The sequence below is a fragment of the Crocodylus siamensis genome, chromosome 1 (genome assembly GCF_052110815.1).
Source record: "Crocodylus siamensis isolate JL-2025a chromosome 1, ASM5211081v1, whole genome shotgun sequence".
Classification (NCBI taxonomy): Eukaryota; Metazoa; Chordata; order Crocodylia; family Crocodylidae; genus Crocodylus; species Crocodylus siamensis.
The window spans coordinates 338,695,605-338,719,608 of NC_143395.1; positions in this window are offsets into that span (position 1 = coordinate 338,695,605).

Genomic DNA, 24,004 nt, shown 5'->3' on the forward strand with positions numbered 1-24,004 from the left:
GGTCAGTGGGCCATATCAGACTTCACACACCAGGATCAGGCCCACATGCCTGGATGGGCCCTGCACAGGTTTTGCTGGCCCCCATGTACTGGGATCAGGCCCCCCTCCACCGTTTTCTGTCCCATGTTCCAGAATTGGGTCTTGGGGTTCATTGTAGTCTCTGCCTGGTCCTGCATGCTGGAATTCAGCTCTTGGGTCTTATATCACCCCCACCTGGCCCTGTGTACTCAGATCAGCCCTGCAGCACCCTATGCACCTGATCTAGTGTGCAGGGCCATGGCCTACAGGGCTAGGGACTAGATCATAGACCCATGTGTACACAGTGCTAGGGACTGGATCTGGCTCATGGGTTAGGGGTGAAACACCTATGTAGTATGGTAATGCATGCTCTGTGATTATCCTGTTATGCCTGGGTAAACACAAACCTCCACATAAGATCCCAAAAGTCCAGTCAGAGAAAAAAAAAACAAGTAGATCATGGGAGAGCACAGAGGAAACAGAACTTTACAACTTCTAGCCCAATAGCTTAATATTTAGGGCATTGGCCTAGGTTGTGGAAAACCCAGGTTCTAGGCTCCTTTAATAATGATTGTGTTTCGATTCACACCTCACTTATAGCAAAACGCTCTAATCACCAGGTTATGAGGTAGCCCGGGCAAAGAATGTAGCCCTCCACAAAAATGCCAAGAGAAAAGACATGTGAGGCCAGAGGTTCTGGCCCTACTCCTGCCTCCTCTGCTGTCTGTCCATTGATTATTAAATGTAAATTGTGTAAACAAAATCTTTTTAGACTGAAATTGTGGATCTGGACTTGACTATTTTGAGTTGAGACAAAACTGTATTTTTAATTTGTGAGCCTTTTTTCTAATTATCAGAATATGTTTCCCAGATAAAAATGGGAAAAGGAGACAACACTTAGATCCACTGTAGAGCTAGATTGACATCAGCTTTTAACTACAGCTTGGGGATGGGTCATGGGTAAATCTGGTTTGGATGAGGTATCATCAAAATCTCATGACTTTGTGTTATGAGATTTCTGCCATTTCATCTTTTCCTGATATTGGCTACAACCCAACCCAGAAATGGAATACAACAGGAGAAAGGGGCAGGGGATTTGGATTGGAGCTTTTAATCTGAACCATTATCTGAACCATGGCTCTTCTTCAGTTCCAAGATCTATTGCTAGGCATTTTGACCCTACTTTCTTTGCTATTCTGATGTCACCTTTTGATCAAGATATCTCTTACGCTTGAATTGTCTCTATTTGCAGCTACAAGTGACATGAAAACAGCTTCTCTTGTTGAAAGCTCATCATTTTATGTTTTCTTGATTTCCCTGCTCAAGACATTATAACGCAGAAACATCTGCAACCCACTGGTAATGTTCCAATAGAGTGCTGACTAAAGTCATTTCCAGCTCTACACCCTATCTGTCCTATAATTCAGTATGGTCATTTAAACTTCATCTTAGTACAGCATGCTACGCACATAAGTCTGTGGGGCTTGTAGGTCATATCCTAACATTTAAACAATGCAATGCCTCTACCTGGGTATTCTGTACATAGTATATGTCGATGAAGATAAAGAGATTTTTGATCAATTGTTGATAATATGGACAATTTTTGTCTTCTTATATTCTTTCCCACAAATTAAGCAGATTAATATTTCTAAAGGAATTTTAATCAACAGCTGTCTTTTTAATATAAAATTCAACTACCAAAATAACACACAAGTGGTGCTCACTTTTCAAGATTAATTTCTTGTGTATTTTTTAATTCTTTCCAAAATATTCTCTTGATTGCCTTTAGGGTTGTACATCTACCCAATATACAGTATTATATTCCACAAAATGTTGAAGCCTAAACCAGTCTCTTGAATTTATTGCATCAAAAGTGTTCTTTTTGGAATCCATTTCATTACTCATAATCAGGGATCCTGATTGTTTTTATGTCTGATAAAAAAAAATCCCCTATTTTTTGGAATAAAAAACGTAACCCAAAATCCACATTTTTCTGTGATTAAAATGAAACACCACTATATATATAGTGGTATTCCAATATAGATAGATAGGTGTGTGTGTGTGTGTGTGTACACACACATATATATACATATATATACATATACATATATACATATACATATATATCTATATATCTGATATATATATATATAGTGGTGTTTCATTATCAGAGAAAACTAGGATCCCTGATTATGAGTAATGAAATGGATTTCAAACAGAACACTTTTGACGCAATAAACTCAAGAGACTGGTTTAGGCTCCAATATTTTGTATGTGTGAGTATATATGTGTGTGTATGTGTGTGTGTATATATATGTGTGTGTGTGTCTATCTATCTGTCTATCCATCTAGATGTATATTAGTGGTGTTTCATTTTAATCATGGAAAAATGTGGATTTTGGGCTACCTTTTTTAATCCAAAACTGGAGATGGTTTTATCAGAGAATAAAAGGATCCCTGCTCATAATATCTAAGCTGGGTAGGAAGAGTCATGAATTGCTACATGTAGTTCTACTAGACACTTTGTGTTGCACTGTAAGATTATGGTATTTTTCTTAGGTCTTTGTGGGTGCATCTACACATTCGTTATTGTGCTTTTGTTAACGTGCATTACATTCAGTACCTCCATTGTGAGGTACTAGAAACAGGTGCATTAGCCTATTTTAATTCACATTAGTGAAAGTGCAGTTTTTTGTGATGCTTTAATGCACATTAAAATAAGCTAAAGTACATGTCACCTCATTAAAGCACGTCACCCGTGCCATTTAGATGATGACTGAAGAGATTAGATCACTGTCCTTTTAATGTTTTTCTCTTATCAGTGCTATAGCTTTATTTTTTCCACCTGTTGAGTCCAGTAACATAGAGATAAATGATGCTTGGGCGCATCTACACGTGACCCCGACTGCACAGTTGTTACTGCATAGTCATTTAGAACTTTAGCAAGTACTAAAAGAGAATACTTTCTAAAGAGTACTTTAGCAAGTACTAAATGACTGCATAGTAACTGCCATTACTGTGCAGTCCCAGCAGCGCACAGGTCATTTCTGACCTTACTGCGTAGCAACAAGCTATTGTGCAGTAGCTCATTGCTACTGCACAGGAGTGTCTTCATCAGAGTTTGTGCCTACTGATGCTATGTCACTGTAGCAATGAGCTACATAACTATAGCTCATCGTTATGGGGACATGGTTTCTTGTGTAGACAGACCCCTTGATACCATAATTTGAGCCTGATTCTACATATCCCACCAGATGGGAATTTTACCTGGAACGACGATTGCAGGATCAAAACCTTAATGCCTCATGACCTGGTTCTGCCCACTGCTTCTCTTGACTGCTGTTCCTTTCATTCAGAAACAAGCTGAACTGAATGAAAAGTGCTTCCCTAGCTTTTTTATTATACTAGCAATCCCTTTAATTCTCCTCCAGTGGAATGTTTCATACCCATTTAGCAATTTCCAGTCTCAAACATAATACATGTATTTGTACAAATGAAAGATTTTAAAAGTAAATTAAATTCATCAGGTAAACTACTACATTAAACAGATTATCTCATAGCTATCTGCTTTGGTGGAGCTAACACAAACTCCTTATTGACTTTATTAATGAATCTACCTCCAGTCACAAATCTGTATGCAAATTGTCCTGGGAACTCTGGTGTTAGACACGTTTTCCCACTACCGATGGCAGTTATTTCTGCAACAGTTATCAACAGTACCTGAAGGAGCCATTCACTCGGTGAAAGCAGCTGTCCCTCCAGTCACTGAGGCACAAGCTGCTTCATTGCAAGTAGCACTGAATAAACTTGTCATTCCCCGCAATTTGGTTACATATTTCAGTGATACAAAAGAAAGAGCAGTGGAGAGACAAGCATTTCAACAGGATGTCTTCACTGGGAATCTGAATCCAGACAGTTCTTCTGCAGGAGTTATTATGGGGTTCTGACATGATGTGAACTCCATGGAAAAAGGTTGAACTCACCACTCTACTGCTGTTTCTATAGAACATGTTAAGATTCTGTCTTCTCTGCCTAATGCTTCTTAGTATCATTTACATGCAGCCCACAAGTGGTTAACATGTGGCCCACAGCACTTTCTGGGCCCCCAGTGTTGCCCAAATGGCAGGGATTAAGAGGCTTTGCACCACTGGTACAGGAGTTGGGGGCACATGCAGAAAGGGAGTGTCCTAGGGAGGGGCTTCCCTTGCAGAATAGGGCCAACACGGTATGCAGTCTAGGGCCCGCAAGCCAGCACTACATGTGGCCTCTGGCAGTGCCAAACCTAGACTGCCTTGATTTTCATCTATGCTAGTGGTTTTCAAGATTTTCAGACTCAAACACCTGTCATACACTCAAGACTCATTAGACTTGGAAATACCAGCTCTTAGTTTTCACATCTCTTCTAACTACAGAAAAATAATACAGCATTTTTTCTATTGCAGAGATCTCAGAAAGACCACAATAGGTCAGGGTGTTTTTAACATTGTGAATTTTATTTTAAATTGTTGGGTTTCTCTTGGAAATTATATGTGGACACCTAATAGTGCTAATATTGTATAGCATCCTGCAATACCCCTGAAAGGGTCTCAGGGTACCACCCTAACTGAGACTCACTGATCTACAGGGATCCTGGCTTTCTCTGATAAAAAGTCCACAGTTTTTGGATTTAAAAAAGTAACCCCAAATCCACATTTTTCCATGATTAAAATGAAATACCACATATATATATACAGGAAACCTTCAGTATTTGTGGGTTCAGCAGTATTTGTGGGTTCAGTATTTGGTTTCAAATATTCGTGAATGCCAAACCCATATTTTAAATACACTTTAAACACTTACTGGAGCTCCTTGGGAACTCTGCACTTGTTGCTGCCAGGCTCCCACTGTTGCTGCTGGGCTCCTGCCATCGCCAACAGGCTCCCACTGGAGCCGTGCCCTCCCCCCCCAGCTGCTGGGAGCACTGCATTCATGAACGCAGTACCTTATTTATGGATTTCACCATTCACAGGGATCACGGCAACATATTCCCCATGAACGGTGAGGGTCGCTTGTAGATATAGATATAGATATAGATATAGAAGGTTAAAGGCGTACTGGGCTGCATTGATAGGTGTGTTGTCAGTAGGTCAACAGAAGTGATCCTTCCCCTGTATTCAGCACTTCTGAGGCTGCATCTGAAATACTGTGTTCAGTTTTGGGCCCCTCACTACAGAAAGGATGTGGACAAATTGGAGAGACTCCAGTGTAGGGTGACAAAAAAGGTGAGAAGCCTGGGGGACATGACTTATGAGGAAAGACTGAGGGAACTGGGCTTATTTAGTCCAGAGAAGAGGAGACTGAGAGGGGACTTAATAAAAGCCTTCAACTATCTGAAGCAGGGTTCAAAAGAAGATAGAGCTAGACTGTTCTTAGTGGTGGCAGATGGCAGAACAAGGAACAATGGTCGCAAGTTGCATCAAGGGAAACAAGTAAGATATTAGCAAGAATTTTATTACCAGGGGAGTAGTAAAACACTGGAACAGGTTACTGAGAGTGGTGGTGGAAGCTCTATCCTTGGAGGTTTTCAAAACCTGGCCAGACAAAGCTTTGGCAGCAATGATATAGTTGGGGATGGGCCTGCTTTGAGCAGGGCGTTGGATCAGATGACCTCCTGAGGTCCCTTCCAACCATAACTTTCTATGATTCTATGCCCCATGGGCTTCCCAGGCTGCAGGAGACTGGAAAGCACAGCCACGCACATGGGCCACCCCTGATTGGCTGCTGGGCATGGTCAAACATGTCCCCAACTCCTCCCATGTTACTGTGGACCCTTCCATATGCCCATCTCTAAGCTCCCAGAAGAGCCCCCAGAGTGACACCCTCCATCATGAATTGCATGTGCCTCCACATCCTAGCCTGTCCACACCATGCCATGGCATCCCACCACCTTCACCTAAGCAGGAAGACCCATTAGCTGCAGCATGTCCTGGTCACCTTGGCATGGGGTCACCATGGCATGCCCACCCCCAAGCCAACAGTCCTATGGGGTTACATACCATTCCCTGTGCCCGCCAAGCATCCTGGACTGGGACACCAACTTTCATGTGGACAATGAGGTTGAGGCCACCCAGAATGCCATGGATGCCAGGGTGTTCTGGCATCATCTTCAGACAACTGAATGCTGGTTCTGGGCCCGTGCCACCAGCACTGCTTGGTATAAGTGGATCATCCTGTGCACCTGAGATGAACAGTGTGTCCAGATCTTTCACGTATTGAACTGCCTTCATGGACATCATCACCCAGCTGATCTCCCACATTGCACTCCAGTCCATCAGCAAGTATCCACCCCTCACTCTAGAGAAGTAGATGGCCATCACTGTCATGAATATGGCCACCCCAGCATTTAGCACTATGTTGCTAACCAGTTCAGTGTGGGCAAAAGCATGGCCAGAGAGGCTATCTGGGAGGTGTGCCTGGTCATCCAGGATGTCCTGGCCAATGGTTTAATCCATCTTGTCAACCTGCAGGAGGTGGTCACTGGCTTCCACTTGCACAGGCTTCTCCAACATTATGGGAATTATTGACAGCACCCACATCTCCTTTGTCTACCCCAGGGTGCCCAGGCAGTCATTAACTGCAAAGACTTCTTCTCTGTCATTCTACAGGGTGCCACTGACCACCAGGGACATTTTACCCACATCTTAACTGGCTGGGCAGGAAGCATTGACAATGCCCACATCTTTTATAACTTCCTGCTCCCCAAGATGTTGGAGAATAGGTGCTATGTTCTTGGGTCCCTGATTATATCACCAGAGGTGCTGTCACTGGGGACCTAGATTATCCTGTCTTGCCCTGGCTGATGAAGCCCTATGTTGGGGCAGCTGGACTGCCAGAAGGAGCACTTTAACTACTGCCTGGCCTCCCCTTCCCACTCACCCCAGGGGTACACACTGAGATGCACCAGAATGTGGTGCAAGGAAGAGATGTGCCTCCATTTATAAGGTTGCAGTTGCTAAATTTTCCTTTTTTTAATACAGCAAACCTGTTGAATGTTGCTGGTGGAAGAACTTGGTCCCTCTTTCCATTGACACAAATCAGCAAATCTCTGGAGGGGTGGGAATAGGAGTGGGGCAGGGACAGGTTTGTAAAAGAGGCAGGTTTGTGAAAGGGGTGAAATAACCTGGCAGGGGTGGTCAGGATGGGGAAGAGGGAAAGGGTTGGGGCCAGGCGGCCACTAAACTCCACAAACACAAAACCTCAGAGGTAAGGCACAGGGTAAGGGGCTTTAAACCTGGTCCACTAATTCCTGGACTTGGGATGGAAGACCAGGGACTTCCCAGTTAGGATCTGGACAGGTGTATGATTTCAGATCCACTGTCCATCTGAGAAAGACAGCTGCAGGGACCAGGGTGAGGAGGCAGGAGGCAACACCGCAGTGGGTGCCATGGACTCCTGGCTCTCCCTCGTAGGACCCTCATCACCTCAGCCCCTGACCTCAAGAACCAGTCTCAGCATTCAGGGATCCTGGCCCTACAGCCCTTGGCCACACCTGGGGCTTATGTCATGCAGCAGGACCAAGCCCCGGGGCTGTTTATCACTGCCAAGGCTACAATGCTCCCCTGCAGTGGGACCCAGGCCAGGAAGAGGACCACAGAGAGTGAAAGAGCTCCCCCTGGTGGCCTCCACCTAGTGGGTGGATGATTTGAGGCTGGTGGGCTCTTTTGCCAAATGCAGTTCTAGCAACAGCTTGGCCCAGCAGCCTGATGGCTTGTGCTCCCCCCTCCCCCCACCCCACAATTTCTGAGCACTTCTGTGTCCTGTTAGGACTGTCTTGGAACTGTTTGGGGGACCTATGTACATGGGCCATCAGAGCCCAGGCACCATGGTCCCATTTTTCTTGCCCACTGCTGGGGCCTCAGTTGGGGCCTTTCTGCTTCCCTGGACTGCCTCCCTTAAACCACTCCTCCTGTCTTGGTTCTTGCACTCTAGTAGCTCCTAGTCAGGGAGTGTTACCTCCCAGCCAGCATCCAGGGGTCCTCCTGTGGGACCCCCAGGGAAGAGTCCCTGGAGCTGGGCACAGCATGCTGTTGGACACTGGGTGACAGCCTCTCCCACCAGTCCTGGCCAGGAAAGCTACCGGTTCTCCATGGGAGGCAGCTCCGGCATTAGTCAGGGGTGTTGTAGGTGCACCCCTGGATGCAAAGCAGTCCAAGACTCTGTCCAAAAATTCCCTCTCCAGGTTCTGCAACTCTGCCAGCTCCACGGAGGCATAGGTCACCTCCTCAAAACAGCAGGTGGCCATCTCAACTCCCCATTGCTGTGCCTTGGCAGCCTGGGTGTAGGTACTGCCCAGCCTGAGCATGTCTCCCCCTTCACATCTGGAGTCTCTACTCATGCTGGTCCTACAGCTCCTGGCACCAGGAGACAGCTATGTGCCCCCAAAGCTCAGAGGTGGTGACCAAGGCCTGCAGCATCTCCTCTTTGCTTCTTCTACACCTCCCACAGACATCCCCCATATGCTTTGAAGTTGTCCAGCCCTCTGGACTTGGGCTGAGATTGCATCTTCCACACACCATCTTTCCTCACACAGGTGGTGTCTCTGCAGTTAGACAAGGGCAGAACAGAGCATTTGTGTGAGGTTGCAAGTTCTATTGATAAAAATGAAGTATAAGGGAAGGTGTCTGGGACCCTCCCTGCAATTGTTTGGGCAGTCCTGTAGAGATGGCAAGGTAGCTATGGTAAGTGCCCTGTCTGAACACTTCCTCTGCCTGGAACTGGGAACCATGCTGCTGCTCTTCACCCAGCACAGCAGAGACTGAGGTCCCACCTGTGCTGCAGGTGGGCAGCAGGCCCTGCAGCAGGGCAGGGATCAATTAATGGGAAGGGAAGGGAACCCTCAGAGGACCATCCCTGGAGCAGGCAGGAACTGACCACTGCGAGGAATGCTCATGGAGCTCTTACCCTACCCCCTTCTTTCTGTCCTTCTGTAACAGGACAGGCATTTCAGTACTGTCCATGAAGCAGTGGTACTTCATGTCTGACAGTTCTCTGGTGAGAGCTGGCCAGTCCCAGAGGGATGAGCTTTACCTCTACTCCCAGGGGAATGCCAGTCAACATGGTTGCCTGGGAGATACTCAACAGCTGGATGGTTGCTATCTGCTTTTAAGGCATGCTGGGAAAGCCCTGGTTGCCATTCAGCATGAGAATGTCCCTTGTGTGCTATGTGTGGCTCCACTATGTTGAGCTGACACTCACGGACAAGTTCACAATTGCCACCACTAGTGATGTCCTGTTGAACCGATGTGGTGACCCTGGGAGAGGTTCCCTAGAGCTTGGCCGCCTAAGAAGAGTCCTGCTATATGGTGCTGTGGCTTTCCAGCACCGTTCTATGGTCAGTGGTCCATAGTTGTTAGTCCCTTTGAATTCTCTAGGAAGGAGTGAATGTGGGAGTTGCTTTGCTCTGAGGGGTTGGGGTAGGGGGAGGGCCCATTTGGGACTGGGATGGGGCTGTGGGGTGGAGTTGCCTTGAGAGGTTAGTGACTACCTGTTCCATGAGACTCAGACTCACCTGACACCCATGGACTTTCCCCAGGGATCAGATCGGGGGGGAAGTGCTGGAGTACCACTTGCAAACCTCTCCAGGTGCACCCCTGGAGAGTTACCTTGGCAGCAGGACCAGATCAGCTGAGATAATGGTTCCCATGTGGGACTCCTCCCATCATATCTGTTCCTTTCTAGGACTGGGAGGGAGGGAAGGAGAGAGATTGTTTGGCAAGGGGGAATTGTTCTCATTCCTGCTGTACTGAACTTGCAGTGCTTTTCATAGATAGCTGTGTGTTATCTCCTGTCTCTGACCTCAGTGTCCTATCCGCCACCAGGGCCTGTGGTGCTGCCAACCAGGGTGGGGCACCGAGCATGGCACTTGTACCTGATCATTACAGTGCCTGCAAAGCTCAGTAAATTCTCTTAGTGCCCTTCTATGTGTGCAAAGGTGAGGGGAAGCTCTTTCAGCACCACTGCTCTAGCCAACTGAGAGAAGGCTCCACTGGGAGGATGGCCCTGAGAGAAAGGGCAGGAGGGATGTGTGAATGAGGCAGATACATGCTCCCATAGAATAAGAGATGGGCTGCCAATGGCCCAAGGCCAAGAGGGGGGCTGGCACCACAGCTGCAGTCCAGGACATGAGGGTGGGGAAAAGGATTGGGGGTGTAGCAACCCCCCCAGCTTTTCTTTTTAAATACATATTTATATATATATATGATAGATATGCATTCCCTCCCCTTCCCCAACCATTTCTGATTTTTTTCTCTCCCTCTCTATTTCCTATAGTTTCATAGTTTCTTAGTTTCTAGGGTTGGAAGGGACCTGATCAGATCATCGAGTCCAACCCCCTGCCACGGCAGGAAAGAGTACTGGGGTCAAATGACCCCAGCAAGGTGTACATCCTCTTAAAGACTTCCAAGGTACGAACCAGCACCACTTCTCTTGGAAGTTGGTTCCAGATCCTAGCTGCCCTGACAGTGAAATAGTGCCTCCTGATGTCTAATCTGAATTTACCCTCTGCCAGTTTGTGACCGTTATTTCTAGTCACTCCTGGTAGTGCTTGGGGGAACAGGGACTCCCCCAATGCCTGCTGGTCCCCTCTGACTAGTTTGTAACAGGCCACTACATCCCCCCTCAGCCTTCTCTTGTGAAGGCTGAACAGGTTCAGGTCCCGTAGCCTCTCTTCGTAGGGCCTGCCCTGCTGCCCCCTGATCATGCGAGTGTCCCTCCTCTGGACCCTCTCCATGTTGCCCACATCCTTCTTGAAGTGCAGCGCCCAGAACTGGACGCAGTATTCCAGCTGCGGCCTGACCAGTGTTGCATAGAGGGGGAGGATCACCTCCTTGGACCTGCTTGAGATGCATCTATGGATGCATGACAAGGTGCAGTTGGCCTTCCTGACTGCATCCCCACACTGCCGGCCCATGTTCATCTTAGCATCAGTGATGACTCCAAGATCCTTTTCTGCCTCTGTATTGATGAGAAAGGAGTTTCCCAGCCTGTCGGTATGGTGCTGGTTCTTCCTCCCCAGGTGCATCACCTTGCACTTGTCAGTGTTGAATCCCATTCTATTCTCATCTGCCCACTCCTGTAATCTGTCTAGGTCTGATTGCAGCCTATTCCTCCCTTCTAGCATGCCCACATCCCCCCACATCTTAGTGTCATCAAATTTGAACAGGGTCCTAGTTACCCCCTTGTCCAAGTCACTGATGAAGAGTTGAACAGTGTGGCCGGCTTATAGATAAGTATAAGTGAGCTCATACTTAAGATAAGTTTTAACATTTTAAATTTGGTAGCAGGTTTTTGGTTTTGGATATCCACTGTTTTATATTGTATAATTATTAGGTTTGTGTTGGTTTTTACTGTTGTATATTGTATTATCATTTTTTTATTGATTTTTATTGTTTCATATGTATATTGTATGGTTTAGGCCTGTGTTTGTAAGTGAACCAAAGTCATGTCAAGTTTCCATTTTGTATGTCATTCTTCCATCTTGTGTCCTCTGCCTGGGCATCCCATGTTGCAACTGTATGAGTCACATACCCCTCCCATGTAAATTGGTTCCTGGATGAATGAGAATGAATGGGAATGATTGAAATACAATGGTAGCAGTCCTCTACTGAATGGCCTGTAATGACTGGGCCATCACCTCACATTGATTCATCCAGGAACAACAGACCTCACCTAGGAACAGAAACAAGAACCCAGTGTTTGAAAGACAAAAGACCCTGCAGAACCAGCTACTCTACCATTGTACCCCACCATTACAGACACCTGAAACTGCACATCCACACATGAAGCACACATGATCAGTATGCCAGGGGCTGACCCTTGCCTAGGCATGCCTCCTGTCACTAGGGTCACACAAAGTCTGCCCCTATAAAAAGGGGCAGTGAAGACAGACCCAGTGGGAATGCCATTTCCATCCGGACCAAACCAGCTTCATGTCACCGATCCACCCCAGAGGCTGTGCCAGAGACCCCCCTCTGGACAACACCGAGCTGAAAGGAAACCCCGACTGGCCATCGAGGATCAGCTTCCAGCCTGGGATACGTAGATATTACCTGCACACTTCCTCCTACAATTTGGACTCTCTTCTTCTGGACTTTAGTGGACTTCAGCCCCTGCACCAAGCCTCTCTAACCCCTTCTGCCATTGTGTGTGTGTGTGTGTGTGTGTGTGTGTGGGTGTGTGTGGGTGGGTGGGTGGGTGGGTGCAAGAGAACCAATAAGACATTGTGTCACCATCTCCCCTGTTCAATAAAACCACTGTCATTTGCAACCTCGGGTTGGGTCATGTTTTACTGAAACCCAGTCCTTTCCCTATCTTAAATTCCAGCCTTGTTCTCTCTCTCTCAGCTCCAGGCCCCGCCCCACTAGTTTCCCGATCTCCTCCAAATTCTGTCTCCCCTTTTTTGCCACTTCTCAGCCTCTCCTTGCTTTCCTGCTGTCCCTGCTGCCTTTCAGTCTCTCCTGCCGCTTTTCCTGTTATTTTCTGCTGTCTGTCTCTCTGTTTTCAGGCTTCTTCACCCATACCTTCTGTAGTCACCCCCCACCCCCACCCACTGCAGCTTCCCAGCTCCTCCTGGCTGTCCTACAGTTTTCTCCAGAAGCTGGAGCCTTTCTCCAGCTCCAAGCACCTACTGCCACTCTCTGCAACTTCTCTAGCTGCCCCAGAGCCATTCTCTGGATCCCTACACCCAGAGCCCCTCTTTAATACCCACACTTTCCCTTAGTCTCATTTTCCCTCTCTTCACCTACCTTTTCAGCTCCCCTGTAGCTCTGGTTCCAGTCCCAGCCTCTGTGCTGGCATCAATCCCCTGTTCTGCAGGCTTTGGGTGTTGTCTTTTGATCAATTAACCTAAAGTTACCCCCAAGCCTCAGTTCTTCAGCCCAGGCCCCTCTAGTCTACTGGTTCTAATCCCAGTCTTGGTAACTTTCACTCCCAACACTTCTACTTCTTACCTTAACCTTTCCCCAGGTATCCCAAGTACATCAAGCACATACATACATAAACATCACAACACCCAACTTAGAAACTCACATGTGTATGTGTAGGTGGGTGGTATATGTGTGAATTAGTGAATACACACACACACACATATATATATCAATATCATTGTGAGTGTGGTATATGAATTAGTAATCCATGTATGTGTATTGGATGTGCAGGTGTTGGTAACTAGTAACTGATTCTGTCTAAATTTGGTGTGTGTAGCGTGTATGGGCTTAAACTGGTGATAGGTGTGCATGAACCTAGACTGGTTATTTTGAATGTATGTATATCTGAGTTGCTAGTGTGAGTGTGTATACCTAGTAGGGATGTATGCACCTAGTGAGTGTATGTGTGCTTAATTGACTTTTATGTGTGTATGTGCAATTGTACACCATGCCCTCCTGTGTAACAGCACAATATTGAGATCCTGAGCATTGGCCTGACCCCTCAGGGCAACAGAGGACTGATCTGCCTAGAGCTGAAAGACAGAAACCTTTCAAGCACTTGGTGGCCTGAGGCCCTGCACTTTGAGCAGTAGTGAAGGAGGAGAGCACAAGTTAATCCAGGGTCTATGGTGGTACTTGTGGGGTCTCAGTGTCTATGGGTGGGTGAGGGTCTGGCTGTGAGAGGGTGGATGGAAGGATGGAAAGAATGCTCCAGAAGAACTGGGGCTCCACTGGTCAGGCCACTCCAGAACCTTGAACTTTCCAGGTGCCTCCAGCAGATATCCCATGATTCTAGCAAAGCCCTATACCTCAGTCTGGACATTTCCAGTGTCCTTTACCTGCAACATGGAGACATCTTGCCAAGCCCCACCTGTTCCTGAAGTTTTCAGGGGCATCTGCCTGCTTTCCCCAGCTTGGATGATCATTGTTTCTCTTGTCCCCAACCCACCATATTCCAGGACCCTGTAGCTACAGGCCATAAAAAACTTGCACTACCACAGGTGCATATGACCTGGGTACCTGCTGGCAGTAGTTGAGTCATGAAGGTCACATGGTTGCCTCCAGGCAGACCCAATCCCTATGTTCTGCCCTCTGCCACCCAAAACCACCAGAGGCAGCCCCTGGACTGGCTCCTGCTCAGAGGAAGAGAGGTGGATGGTAGGGTCTAGGTGGCAGGGTGCCTGGCTCTGGCTTCTGAGATGTGGTATGTGGAAGCCAGGGTTGGGGTCCATAGAGCTTTGCCCAAGCATGGGGTCATGGGGGTCCCTGGATGGTTGTGTGAGTAAGGGTCAGGGTCTGTGGGTCTTTGTGCAAGCCCAGGGGTTCTTCTGAGCTCAGTGTCAGATGTGTATGTACATTGTGGGGTGCTTTATGGTAGAGTGCAGGGGTCAGCCCAGGGACTTGGATACCCCAGTCCCAGAGCTCACACAGGGGACACAGATGTTTCCCTTTCCTCCACTGCCTGCCTGTGACTGACAGATGACCAAAGGCAGGAAGTGGGGCTGGGAAGAGGGGCTGTGTTGGCTGGGCTCTGGGGAGCTCAGGGGCAGGGCCTGCTGGGTGCTCAGCTGGAGTAGTGGAGAATGGGCCAAGTGCTAGCATGCCTTCCTACTAGGAAGGGGTAGCAGGGATTGTAAAGGAGGCTGGGATACCAGAGGGCACTGATCTAACTTGAATGGATAGGGAACTCAGATAAAAGTTTGATACACCAGTCTAACCTATACTGATCGGATTTGAGTGTGCCCCTATTTTTAGACCAATCTATGTGCACCAAACTTTGTAGGGCTATGGGTTTAGATCAATTTCTGATCATTTAGACCAATCTAAGTATAATGTCTGTAAACGGCCCTTTCATACTCAAGCGATTTTTGGAAGCTTGTTTCCTAGTTTGCTTAGCTTTTCTCGTGAAGTAATGTATATGCAATTATCTGATGAAACCAATATAATACAGGCATGTCTTTGTTCCAGCCATGTATACTAGAGGAAAATAAATAATAATAAATAATACAGTAAATACCTCTTAATTGAGAAATAATATGCACAAAATGGATAAAGTGTTTCAGCTAGTTGCCCAGGTTTTTTACCACTGATGAAGAAAAGTGTATCCCTGTTGTTTATCCAAACTCACTTAAGTCTTTCATCTGACGATAAAACCCTTGGAGGGGTCTGTAGTATGAATATCAAGCACATGATTATCAATATTTGTGGAACTTCTATTAATATTTGTTATCCACTGTGGCTAGTAGGTGCAGGCAATAGGAAAATGTTCCTAACAGGTGCTGATAATATAAACTGTTATAGGAATCAATCATAATATTCATAATAAAGCAACCTTTTTAGCAACAGTGAGAAAACACCACCTCTTGCAACTTCCTTCCTGATTTCTTTGAAATTTACATATATAAAACATTTTAGAATTATGTTTTTATGCCATATGGTGCTACTAAAAGCAAAGAAACATGAGAATGCACAATATACCAATGACTGCTGTCCATTTTCTTAATGTGAAATGAATGCTTGGGTTTATTACACTAATACAGGCATGTATGATTTTAAATGTATTGCTTTAAATCAGTGGAGTGATTGGGTGCCTGTACAAAGGTGTGGAGGCTGCTCTGATGTGCATCAGAGCACTTACAGCACATCAGAGCAGACTTGATTAATTGAGTCTGCTGGAACATGGCAATTACTGGGCTCCAGTAGACTCCCATGTGTCGTGTATCAGTGTCCCTGGGCTTTAAAATGGTGTGGGGGTGCTTGAACTAAAGGTTATAAAATGAGTTTGAGACTCTCATAACATGAGACTCTGTGGCACTTTGATTGGAGTGACACTCTGAGCTGCTCTAATTAAAGTGCTGCCCCCCCACCCATGGAGCACATGTAGAAGTGCCTGCTGTTATTATTAGGCTAGTTACTAGTCAATACTGAAAGGCCTTAATGAACTACAAATAACAGAAATGGTACTACACTATAGATTTTTTACTGTTGGCTTTATCTGTTCTTCCTTTGGAAGAGAATAACAAGCAAGAGTTAAATGAGAAGTCAGTTAGGATTTTACCAATGAGGAGAACGTGGTAGCAAGCCCAATACTATCACAGCATTTGAACTCATGTTCTCCATTTGTGATGTGCAGAACAACTGAAAGGAAACATAATTATTAGCAGGGATCCTGGTTTTCTTTGATTAAAAAAAATCCCCAATTTTCAGATATAAAACTGTAACCCCAAATCATTCTTCCATGATTAAAATGAAACACAACACCACTACACACACGCGCACACATACACATACACACACACGTATGCACACATATAGATGTATGTAAGTATGTATGTATTACTGGGGTTTCATTTTAACAATGGGGAAATGTGGATTTTGGGTTACTTTTTTATATCCAAAAATTGGGTGGTTTTTTTATCAGAGAAAATGAGGATCTTCGATTATTAGTTTCTGTAGATAACTGACATATGCACCTTTTAGTGTTGTCTAAAAAAATAAATTCAAAACAATTTGGCTTCATTCAATACTTTAGTTTTGAGTGCTGCTTATCTGTTTTCCCATTTTACTCAAATGACTTGTCTTACTTGGGACCAATAGCCACAGGCCTCAATGACCTCTCAAGTATAAGACGTTCCTCACAAGCTCAGGGCTATTTTAACTTCAAAGCTGTAATCTGCATGGCAAGATTTTGAAAAGTGCTGTGGGAAGGATTTATTGTAAAGCTGAGTTACATGCTCCACTTCCATAGAAATCAAGTTGGAGCTGGCACCTACCTCCCTTCCCTTTCTTTAAAAATCCTAGCCTCTTTGCACATGAAGTAAAGAAGCTGGACTTTCAAAGGACTTGGCATGTTTTTGTTTGCAATGGGAGCTGTTAGATAACAAGTCCTGTTGAAAAGTTTACTACTGTACTTCCTTTGGGTTCCTAACTAAGACCTAAGTTCCAAAAGTCTGACAAACAGGCATCACACGCTATTTGAGGAAGACACGGTCCTTAACAGCTAGCAACTAAATAGAAATTGCTAATTTTACATTATATTTGAGTCAGCCATATTCAGGTTTTGCTCTTTATCATTAAACAAAAAAAAGATGTTCCATTTCTCTACTGAACAGCCTGCCTGGTCTTCCTTTCTTTTCAGACTTGCATGAGGACAATGCAACAACCAGCTCACATTATTGCCGACATTATTAATGCAGTGATCCAATAACTGAAATAGCACTAGCACTTTAGCATCCTCTTCTTTTTAAACATTTTAACTCCTTAAGTGTTTTCTTCAATTGCATTGTCAAAGAGAATTTTAGCACTCTCACATATAAATAATAATTTATATATATTTAAAAATGGAAGGGGATTCAAGTTTATTAGGACAATGTTCAGTTCTAAAGATTTTACATTTAAAGAAAGAATGCATTTTCCTTTCTGCCTTTTCAAACAAAGTTATTTTTATTAGCAAAACACTAAAAGGAAAATGTTAGAGAAAACTGCATCTTTGGCATTCCCTCCCTTTTTCTTAGTGAGAAACAATTGCCTCTTTTGATAAAAGTGTACCACTGTGTATTTTTCACTTGATAATTAGGGGCCAGATTCTGCAAATCATTACTCATGAATGTAACTGCATGAGGTATTGAATATTTATATTAGCTATATTTTTCAGTACTTGGAGCCTAATGCTTTGGGTGTCTTCATATGAGTAGTCCTTATTCATGAAAACAGTGCCATTGACTTCTGTAAGTACAGGTTTGCAAGACTAGCCCCCTAATTCCAAACAGTGAAAAGATATACAGTATCTGCTTTGTAAATATGTGAACATGAGCTTCTTAAAATTTACCCCGCCCTAGATCCATAAAGACAATACCTCCACAAGAAAAAAAAAAGAAAAAAAGAAAAACTACCACTGCAACTTTTATTTTGCAAAAGTCACTGCTTATACAAGTAAAAGAGATAGATTATATCCAACATAAAATCCTCCTTAAGGCCCTTTCCCATGGAGAATACGTTTTGTTGAATTTTCCATTTCTAACTCTTAAGTCAATTTGCAGGAGGTGGTGTGTAAAAGCACTTTAGCAAGGAAAAGCAGCAATCTCAGCGCATCAAAGTTAGGTGGTGGCGAGGTTATCACTCCGTGAAAATCACATAAACATTCCACATATGAAATATTATTCATCAGGGCAAAATCCTCTAAGGGTTTCAAATATGACAATGGTGTCATGATACCTTTTTTTGAAAAAGGAAAAATATATTTCACTGCTAAGATTGATTCTCTAGCTATGTTACAGGCAGTGTGACGAGGTAAGGAATGAACATAATTGAGTAGAGAATTAGCAAACCTTAAATATCTGCTGCTGCAATATCATTACCCATAAACTTGCCCTTTTCCCACCCTCTTTTCCCCAAAGACTAACATCCCATAACTGCAGTGAAGAAGAATACGTTCTTTCGAACAGCTAAATCAACAAGGTCTCACTTGAGTAGTGCTGAGTGGTGTGGTTGACTGATTTCATGAAAAACTAATCATGTATTCATCATTGAGATCAAACACTTCCCAAGTAATTATTATCAAAACCAATCTGATAAGACCTGAAGAAGTGGCATGGCTGATCTAATCAGAGATAGAAGTAGCTCTCCCAGCTTTTGTGAAGCTCAGGTAGGAAAGCATACAATTGTAATTGTGTTTTATAATTAAGAAAAAGAAAGTTGTCATGCCATAATAAATTATTTCAAATCAATCACTACAATTTTAGCCTCACTGATTATTTATAGGAACATGCATTTATGGATTGACTTTTTCATATATAGATATTTTAATACTTGAAGAGGTGATGCCTTAGAAACAAACAGGCAAACAAAAAGAATAAATGTCAAGCAAGTTGTCTGAGTAAAAAAGCAAGAGCAGTGGGATTACCAGCCATTGGAGAGCAATATTAGATATATGTTTTTTCTAAATTCCTCATATCATGTTGACATCCTCTTTATATTAAAATCAAATCACTGTGTTGGTTTCAAGACTAAATCATAACATTACCAATCTCAAAAAATGATTTATTTTTAAAAGAGCTAACCTTGATTAGAATGATAAAAACAATCTGTTGTAATAAAAAATAAATACCTAAATCAATTAGAATAATAAAATAACATATTTAGAAATTAAACATATTACTATTTCTATTTCTATTTGTGTTTATATTTATACATTTTTAATATTTACAATAGGTCATCATTTTTATGTTGATACTAGACTCTCTTGCCCACATGCCTTTTAATGGGCCCTTATGTTGAGAGAATTAATTTTAACCCCAAAGATGCCTATGTTCCCTACAAATGTGGCCACCCTTATTTTACCAATGAAATTATCTGGACCAAAAATAAAGAGCAATGAAAATGAGGTTATAGAAACAGTTATTGAAACTGAAGGAATAAACTCCAAGGAATTTAAGAATTTTTTTTATATTTGGTTTTGGTATCCCACGCTGTGGAGTAGTCATTACCTCATGGAGTAGCCCCTTGGTATGAATGTGACAATTCAAAGCATAACTCTTCAGAACATACAAGAATGCTCAAGTCTGGCCTAGACTGGGAATTAGATTATTTCCATATTGGGGGCTGCATTATTTTCACCACCTGTAAAAAAATGTTTGTATGGGGGAAGAGGGGCATACTCCTTGAGAAGCTCAGTAAAGAAATAGTGGAGCTTTCCAGCTGATAAAAGCCAAAGACTGCATATGGTTGATGCTGAATATAAGAGAATTCAACATTCAGCTGCTATAGCCAGAGTACGTGTCTCTCCAGAACAGCGCCTTCACGTGATGATGGTTGTTGCACAGATTTTCAGAAGACCTCATTTCGCTCTTAGATGGCCTATATGATGGTTTTTAAGAGGAGGTTGGAGGAACATCTTGCTGGGGTCATTTGACCCCAGTATTATTTCCTGCCATGGCGGGGGGTCAGACTAGATGATCTACTCAGGTCCCTTCCGACCCTAGAAACTATGAAACTATATGAACTGAGAAGGTTCAAAGGATTCAGTACCCTGCAGCTTCCATTGTTCTCATTCTTGTTGTTTTCAATGCAAGCTCTTGGGAGCTCAGTGATTTTGAAAACCCTGGCCCCAGTTGTGGGTGTTGAGTACTCCTAATTATCTGACCTTTAATTTTTTTTTAAAGACTCTAAATAGTTTGTGAAAGATCTTTTGAAAATGCATTGAGAACTAAGTCATTCATAGAAATGAAGTCCTATATGCCTCTTGAAAATGTTTAGAATAGTTGTCTCCAGTGAAAATTTATGCCCCTCTGGAGACACATAATTTCGTCCTGTCCCCACTGGTTGCAGGTGTCAATGGGATAGGAAATCAGTCATTCAAGAAATAAATCTCACCAATCTCACTAGTGTCATAAGGGTAAGACTAGCCAGTGACTTTTCTGGAACCAGGCTGGTTCTCTCTTGACAGATATGGCTTGAACAGCATTCTCCAATAAAAAAGAGGTTCAGGTTTGATAATCTACAAAACAGAAATGTCATAGCTTCTCCAACACTACACCTTGCAAAAATATTGGACTTTCTATAGCATGTCAGACTTACTAAACCACTTTGGCTAGGTACAGATGTTCAAAAAGCCCAAGGTGGAATCAATCTAAGTTACATGCTTTTTCTGAAAGTGGTGTGGTTTAGATCAGTAGCAAACAGAAAACACATTCACTCCTTGATGTGTGTGTGTGTGGGGGGGGGGGGTTCAAATCTTTACCTGCAGACAGAAATGCAGCTCCCAGTTATAACTCAGAATGATTTCTGCAAAGTGTTCTGAGTTACAATGTTACCCCAGACTGAACAGAAGTTCACTGTTGATTCCACTTGCAAGGGGAATCTAGCTGACAGCTGGAAGCCTGCAGCCAGGTTCCCATAGCAATGGCCAGGCTCTCTGCCAGTGCTTGCTGTTTTCAGAATGGGAGGGGAGAAAGGCAGTGGAGGGAGCTTGTTCTTGGGGCTCCCCAGCTGGTGCTAAAGGGTGGGATGGGTGAATTGGAATCCCCCCTCCCACATGTCAGGGAGGCTCTAATATACTGGACCCACCCTCCAGAGGCAGCTGAAAACCCTCCAGACTGAATTTCCTCCAATCCCTTTCCCCCCTCCCATTCTGAAAACAGAGACAGGCTGGGCGCTCTACCCACTCAAGTTACAAAAGATGCTTCATTTTGAAATGCCTTTATCTGATACTGCATGCCATGAAGGGTCGGATTTTCACCTGCCTTGTCATTTTTGAAGCTGTCTGGAGCTGTGCACTTCTGTTTGCTCACAGCTATAGACTCCTTTCTGTGGCAAGAAAATTGTCACTTCTGTCTGCTCCCTTAGACCAAGTTCTACCATTTTTAAACCCATATATGTGTGCTGAACTTCTGTTTTGTTATGGATATAGCCTGGTTTGGTTTTGTGTGCTGAACTTCTGTTCTGTTATGGATATAGACCAGTTTCTGATCACCAGGGATCTGGGTTTTCTGTTTCCCATGGAAAAAGGGAGTAAAACGTGGTTTCCTCCTTACCATTGTAAAACAAGAATTTCCCATTTTAGCAGAGAAACCTGCAGATTTTGCAGTTTTGCAATGAGCTTTGTGCAGGCTGGCAGAGTTCCAGCCTGCAAGGGGCTGGAAGGGAGTGGGAGGAGGGCCATCAGACAGATGTCGCCATGTGCATGTACATGCACAGGGCCACCAGGCAGCCTGCAGAGCAGTTCCCATGGGTATATGGGGGGTGGGATTGAGGCCTCCATAGGGAGGCAGGGAGAGAGTTGGACAGGACTTGGGCTGCAACTGGGGCTGGGGCTGCTGCCCAGCTGGGCAGTGCATGGGGCCTGGGGCTGTACTGAATGGCCACAGGGCCCCAGTGGAGAACAGGACAGGGCCACAGGCAGCTTGTTTGGGGGGCAAGGGGAGGGGCTGGGGCCAGCTCCCTCCTACCGTACCAACTTCTGGGAGGCAGTGGGGACCTGCATGCCCCAGATCTGTGCACAGGGCAGGCATGGGTGTGGAGTGAGAACAATGGGGCTGTGCAGGAAACTGCTTGCCACTACAAGCGCCTCATTGCTCTGGCGACGCGTTCTCTGCGCATGTGGCAGCGGTGGGGGTGGGGGCATGGGGTTGTGCCCCTCACTGTTCTCATGCATGCAGAGGACACATTGCCAGGGCAGCACAGAGCTCACAATGGCAAGCAGCATTCCTGCATGGCCCTGCTGTGTCCTGCAGCACCAGATCACACCTGCTGGGCTGCAGAGGCCCTGGGGGAGGGCAGCAGGGCAGAGTGCTCCCACCCCGCCCCATCCCACACACAGATCTTGGGGGCATACCACAGAGGGGAGTGCACACCATGGTGGGGAACCAGCCCCATCCCCACCTGAGCCTGCAGTAGGCAGCTCAGGGGGGAGCCAGGCTCCATGCTCCTCTCCACTGTAGCAGCTGCCACTTCCTACTGGGGGCACAGGGGTGTGGACCCTGGTCCCTGGCCCTGTAGCCCTGGCAGCTGCCCCCTCCACCTCAGCAGGGCTGGGGGGAAAGGGAGCTGTGGGTGGGGTCAAGGGGCTGGGGATCTATGGGGGGAGTGAGAGGCACCTGCAGGGCTGTGAGGGCTGTGCAGGGACTCTTATTTTAACCATGGCTTTGGGGGGTTTTATCACAGAATTTGCAATTTTGTATCAGGTAAAACCAGGATCCCTGCTGATCACTTATACCAATAGAAGTGTAATGTCTGTACCTGCCCTTTGTGATTATTTAAATAAGTTAAAATTATTCCCATGCCACTCAGACCAATAACTGGTTTAACTATCTTATATAGTGTTTTAATTGTATTTCCATGGTTAAGCATCCTAAATTGTTTTTAGCTGACTCTTAATTTAGCCCTAAGGCTAAGAGCTATTAGCCAAACTTGAGGAACATTTTTAGCCTAAAATGTACTGCCTGGAATTTATCTTCATAATCATTAAGTACAATTTTTAGAAATTAAACATTTTCAAAAAAGGAAGCCAAAGCAATAGATTGAAGTTTCCTGACTTGCTCATACTGAGCATGTGAATGGTTCCAGTAAAATCACTGAGGCTGTTTGCAGAGCAATGCTTTACTCTATTGTGAGAAAGATTAGCAAAAATGGATCTGACTATAGAGTTGTTAAAAGTTTGTATTTCCTTTTTAATTGTATAATGAGCATCTGATGTATTTAAGGCGTTTTGACTTATTATAGATTCATAGATTCATAGATGCTAGGGTCGGAAGGGACCTCAATAGATCATCGAAGGAAAAAATCATACTGAAGGAAAAAATCTGTTCACTTTATAACCATATATTTTATAAACTTTTCATATTTCCATTAGAACCCTTTTATCCCCTTATTTCTGTCCCTTTCTGATTTTAAGGGCCAAGCACACATACACTCCTGCAAAAATGACAGCATACATACTACACTTTTTATTTCTATTTCTATTTCTGCTGTAATGTATTTTGATGTTTACCTAATACTTTTTTGTCTCAGTAAACCCATTTCAGTTTATAGCTCAGATTGCATAAAGTCTGGATCTAGAGAAGTATTTCTTCATCTACACAATTTTATTAAGAAAGTGAAGTTCCACAGACTTTAAGGTTCTAATCCAAAGCCCAAAGTGCACAGAGGAGTTAATAAAATGAACACTAGTCAGATAAACCTGGCAAGTGATCCCCGTCTCCTCAGAGATGGAGGAGAAAAGGCAGACAAAATAGCAGAGCTGATTAAATAAAAGAGCAGGCGCACACACTACACCTCATTAAAGAATAGTGGTTCGGGTCTAAGGTGACACAAGGTCTAAATGTCCATGCTGAGATTCAGACCAAATCATTCACGAATCATTCAAGATGACTTCTAAAGCTTACACTGTGGTATGATTCCTCCACAGTCAAAATTGCAAGGTGAAATCTCTCTACATCACTACTTACAAGGCCAGAAAATGTATAACCTCCTAGTATCTGCTATGGTTGATTCTGCTATGAAGAAAGATTTGTAATTTACATATTATA